General features: G+C 35.7%; 1 non-coding gene across 1 annotated transcript; it reads right to left on the bottom strand.

The window, feature by feature from the left end:
* Nucleotides 1-1,986: 1,986 nt before the first annotated feature.
* LOC130042483 (U5 spliceosomal RNA) lies at nt 1,987-2,105 on the bottom strand. The gene has a single exon (XR_008795232.1). It is a non-coding gene; the product is annotated as a U5 spliceosomal RNA (small nuclear RNA).
* Nucleotides 2,106-5,694: the final 3,589 nt, after the last annotated feature.

The raw sequence follows: 5,694 nt of genomic DNA, 5'->3' as shown, positions 1-5,694 counted from the left end.
TCTGTTCCAACATAATCTTTTATTGTTTTCCAAACTATCTAGAACGCCCAGCAAAGTACTGTTCAATCATTCTCTCTTGGATTTTTTTCCATTCACTAATTTTACATTCATCACAAGTGGAAATATGTCCACCTCATTTGAGTTATTTTTTTAATAAAATTAGATTGAAAACTGTTTTCAGTCAATACACCATCTAGCTTGCAGAATTGACAAGAAACAACTCATATTCTTATCCTTTAGAGGTTCATGCATACTATTATTTCCTTTGTTTTTCTTTTTTCTAAGTATTGGGTACTTATTTATTGTATAAATTCTTATGCCTGCATAATAAGTCATAAATATTTAAATATACTGTGACTACTAGCCTTATATTTTCTCAAATTTTTCAGTAAAACAAACTCTTCTCTTTGACTATATATCATCTAACTACATAACATGAAAAGGAAAATTTTTCAATGACAAGAATCCCTCTAAAATTTACCAATATTATCATACCTTTGCCTGATCTGTAGCTTCTTAAAGAATAGTTGTAGCAAGATTATAATCACCAAAATTGGTAAGCTTCTGAGCTACCATAGACACTTCAGCCTCAGTCTATGAGAAACCTCTTGATCCATGGGCATCCATCCACAAAATCTGCTACCTTCAGTTATTAAACTTTTTAATTCAATAAATAACCTTGGATTAATAAACATAGGCCCTACAAGTGTGAATCTTTGATTTTAGTTGCTCTTAATTTTATTTTATATCTTTTATATATTTGCTAGTGTAGCTCAGTATTTGATTTCTATCTTCACTGGCTCTCTGTTGGTTCATGCCATTCTCTTATTGTGTGTTTTCAGAAGGTCTGGCAGCGTTGGGAGGTCGATGGCGATGGGCAGGCGAAGGAACGAACGAGGGCCAGGCTGGTCGATATCAATTGTAGTTATTCCAATCTTCACTCTCACCTCTGATTCTGCCTCTGGAGCCCATCTCTCGAGACCATGCCTGAGTCTCAGCTTGAGCCTTTGCCCGAGCCTCAGCCTGAGCCTCAGTCTCTGCTCTCTGGAGCCTCAGCCCCCTTCGAGCTTACAGTCTTAGTTTATATAGCAATCACATAGGGTGGTGACACAAAGGTGGGTTGAACATTAACAAATCAGCAAAGAGAGGTAAAACCACTCCTCGAGGAGATTAACTCAAGGATTAAATCTCATCTAAAGACATTTATTCCAGATTACTAGGAGATCTGCTCAAGGGTGGGATCCCAACAAGGGTGTGTTCTTTCCTCAGCTAGTAATCTACTTAAATAGTTGTAGTAAGTCTACTTCTAATATTTCTAGCAATGTCATTCTGTATGAGCACAGTAAGAGATAAATTTACAGTTTGGTTCTTCCTGAGGACATCTCTATATATATATAGATATATATGGTTTTTTTTACAGTCCTCAGGCCAAGTTAGTTTTCCTAGCCCAGCAGGGTCCTAGTCTCGTCCTTACTTACTTTTGTATCATGACAGCATTTGTCCATGAACATGCCCTCAATTTATAGTTGAGTATCGTGGCACTTTGGCCTGGACCATTTCGTTGCCAGGTAGCTCACAGCTGGCCCTGGGTCCATTCAGTCCCTTGTCAGGACTCTGCTTTTGGGGTGCTAGGAACTAAGGGCAACTGAGTCAAGAAAGCAGATGCCCAGGAGTAAATATTCTTTGGAGTCAATCAACTCCCAAGTTATAAAGCATAATATTAACTGTCTTCCTGTGTCCATACAGAAAGAACATTGCTTTAAGGTAAACTATGCAAAGGATATAACTTACAATACAAGTTCAGTGTCCTTAGAAGGATCTGATCTTATAAGATAACAGAATATGATTAGGTAGAAAAGGTAATTAACTGGCTGGGGAGGAGAGTACAGAGAAGAGTTTACAGACAAACAGAGGAATGGGAGTGACTTGGGAGCACTGTGATGGGTGTAACCCGATAAACCTAAGCTCCCTGTGGCAATGTTTTTCTACATCTTATTTAAATGTTTGTGAAAGAAAATTGAGTTAAAACTCAATACTGTTCCTCTCCACGGAAATCTTTAGTAAAAGGCGAAAGATTTATACGATTTGAAGAGAAACCAGAGTTACTGAATGTAACCTGCCCACACGGCAGAGTCTGGCAAACTCCCCATGGTGTACCCAATATGCCAAACACCAGTAACAACAATGATTGGTCTCATTCTCCTAACCCTGAAAGAGCCTTGAATATGGCACTTTTTAAAAAATCTCAGGGCTAGGAGGAAGGAGACGTTACTGGGGTCTGCTCGAGGCAATTGACGAACATCAGGATGGTCGTGATCGTGATTGTCGTGAAAGAAAATGGAAAGTTGAGAATGATATATAAACACTTTGCATTGAGTATGCCATTTTATTATTTTATTTTGGGGAGAATGTTTAGGCCACTTCCAGTTGTGCTCAGAGCTTACTACTGGCTCTGTACTCAGGGATCGTTTTTGGTGGTGCTTGAAGTATCATCTGAGATGACAAGGACCAAACAAGGATTGACCATATGTCAGGGAAGAACTTTCCCCCTATACTACCTCTGGTCCGTAGCCTAATATTTTAGGTAATATTTATCCATTAAATAATTATTTGAGTTTTCTCTGACAGTCCATATAGAAAAATGTAGGAGGCTCAATTATTACAGAAAAAGAGGACATATAAAATGAGAACATGTCAAAATAAGGTGATAAGCAGTGTCTGTGCAGAAACAACAATAGCTGGAGTGAAGTGTTGATGATCAGCATATAGAGGCAGTGTAAAATTTAGTACCTCCTCCTGCCTTCCATTGTCTATGCCATGTAGTTAAATCACTCCATGATATTTAGAGAATAAAAACCGGCATAAATCCATAACTGAATGGACTAAACCATCTTTAGAGAAAATGAGTTATCATTAAAGAAGAGCAGAAACAGTGAGGCAGAAGGGGCATTTATGTTCACTCTCTCTAACTCTTGTTATCTTATGAAAAATCAGAAATGTTGAGGTTGAAACTGGATTTCCAGAGTGCCTGAAATGATGGTTTAAGTAACTTTATCTATGTATTTTAAAAAATTACCAGTGAACCTTAAAGTGCCAAAATTAATCTCCTTTACTAAAATTTAATTTGGCATATATTTTTGTATCTGGGAAGTAGACTGAAAGATCATTTTCCTGTGTTTTTCTTACTAAGGAGGATATATGTAAAGGTCACAAAAATTTTGTAATTCTCTTTTCCTGAATAAGTGTACATGTAACAGCTAACTAGGAGAGATCAGATCTTCATTACAATTTGACCGTCTGAGGGTTTATTTTAATTGAAATTTCTTTTGTTTGGGAAAAAAAAATGTAGTATAGAAAAGGGTTATAAACTCTTCAAGCTCAATGTATCTGAGTTCAGATTTCATCTACTTCAACCATGAGGCCATCTGAAAACATTGCTAAACCTATGTCTCACCACATCAATAAATAGACACTGAAATCATGTAATTTGTTTATTTGTTGTTAGACATACTTTTGGGTATATTTTCAGTTGTCATCAATCAGTGGCAACTATTACTGTTACGATTCAAGGTATTCTGCCTTAACTAAGTGAATTTACTTAGTATGATAAAAACTAAGTGAATTTACTTTAGATGATAAAGACTATAAGCTGAACATCCCCATACATCCAAAATGATTTTAGTCTTGAAAGATAACGTGGAGGGGAGAGTTCTGTGTGGCATGAAAGTACAATCAACTGTGAATAAAAAATGATGTACGTTCTTATGTTTTATATAGTACACCAAGTCTCTGATATCCCAAAGATTTTCTTTTTTCTGCATAGCAGTTATAAAGTCAGGATACACAGAAATACTAGCAGAAAAACGATCAGACACAAACTAAAATTGGAATACAAGATCGTTAAGATCCATCCTTGTTCTAAGACATGAATTTTATTTATATATCTGTTTTTTCATTGTGGGGCCACACCCAATGATGTTTAGTGTTTACTCCTGGCTCAGCACTCAGGGATCACTCCTGTAGAGTTGGGAATCATATGGGATGCTAGGGATCAAACTGGGTTGGCTATGTGCAAGGCGAGCTCCCTACCTGCTGTCCAATCGCTCCAGATCCTATTTATCTAATATTATTTTCAAAGACTGCAGACCTAAGAGCATAAAGCTTTAGAGACAACAGCCTACAGTTTTGAGATCTCTTTCTCAGCAGTTAGGAATATATGTTCTATGAGTCAAGATGACTCTAGGAATATAAATGCCTGCATAAGTGTATTGAATTTCCTTTCATTCCTCTTTCAAATAACAAGGGTCCCCATTGAACAGTTGTATAGGTGTTTTTAAACAATTCATCTCTATCTCATTTTAATTAAACATGCACTCTCCCTGGTCCCCACACTTGTAAAAATGTAGTTTGCAATTTGACAGAATGATATTATAGTATTGAGCAATATGTGAATTGGTTTAAAAGTAACCAGAGTTGAAGCATACATCAATCACTACAAGTGCAAATTCAGGTCACTAAAGCTGTCAATTTCAATCAGCTCTGTAATTAAATACATCACCAATATGGATTTTTTGTAAGAATGTCACTTGTTCTTCAGATGTCTGCTCTGAGGACAAATCACACTTCAGTATCTGTGCACAGGCATGCTGAATATAGTATTTTTAAACACAGAACATCTTCATCCATCTTTCTCTGATTCGTTAAGTAGAAATCCATTTACTAATGTGTAGTCTAAAAGCTATGTTTTTAAATATATATTTGAACTGCTTTCTATTTAATTAAAATGTTGCAATATCTCAGTTGGCATTTTAAACTCATCTTTCACACCTTTAGTGGTGTTTGTTATGAAATAAATAGATAATGAATAATAATCCTCTTTTAAAAGGCTGAACAATTTGTAATTATGGATAATTTGTAATTAGACTTTCTTTATTATGTGTTCAAAAAGCAGAAGATGCTCTTGGTTATGAAGAAATAAATTATTCATTTCGATTTCAGCATGAGAACAAAACTATTTCACATTTAGAAAAATCTTTTTTTTTAACGACTATAAAGTGTCATCTTCTTTCAGTCTACTTACCACTATGTAGGAAAAGACTGCAGCAAAGCCGTATTACCAAATATATATTGCCTGCCATTTGATTTAATCTTCAAATAAGCTCCAGGAAGCAGGTCCCTGGACAGTTAATCTTTAGTTTTGTAGCCCATGCACATTTTCAATAAGGTTACTGGGGAATTAGGCCCAGTAGGGAGAGGAAAAGCATATTGTCTTATTCCACAGGCAGCTGTTGTGAGCCCTGTTAGCAAATTATAACTTCCTTAATTATGAAATACCAAATTAGTAGAATATCATCACACATCGGTGCTCGTCAAAGAAAGCCATTATAAATCTTTAGCATAGAGTTCCAACAATTTGTTTTAAAGTTCTCTCTGCTAACACACATTCCCATATAATGTTTCTCATCGCAAGTTACCATCAAAAGCGAAGTCCAATTATGCAACTTGAGAACATTAAAGAACAGCCACAAATAGTTAGGGCTTTAATAAAGATAAAGATCAAAATAAAACACTTGAGGAAAGGTGTGATATAAACAAAAAGTGATAGTAACTGTTCATTTTCTATTGTACTGCTGTCCTCATTAAAAATATATGCATGCCCAATTTTAAGCATCTTTTAGATTATTTAAACAAGGG

The sequence above is a fragment of the Sorex fumeus genome, unplaced genomic scaffold (genome assembly GCF_029834395.1).
Source record: "Sorex fumeus unplaced genomic scaffold, SorFum_2.1 ptg000100l, whole genome shotgun sequence".
NCBI lineage: Eukaryota > Metazoa > Chordata > Mammalia > Eulipotyphla > Soricidae > Sorex > Sorex fumeus.
Note: the sequence above shows the minus strand (reverse complement) of the source record. Positions and strands in the feature narration are given on the sequence as shown.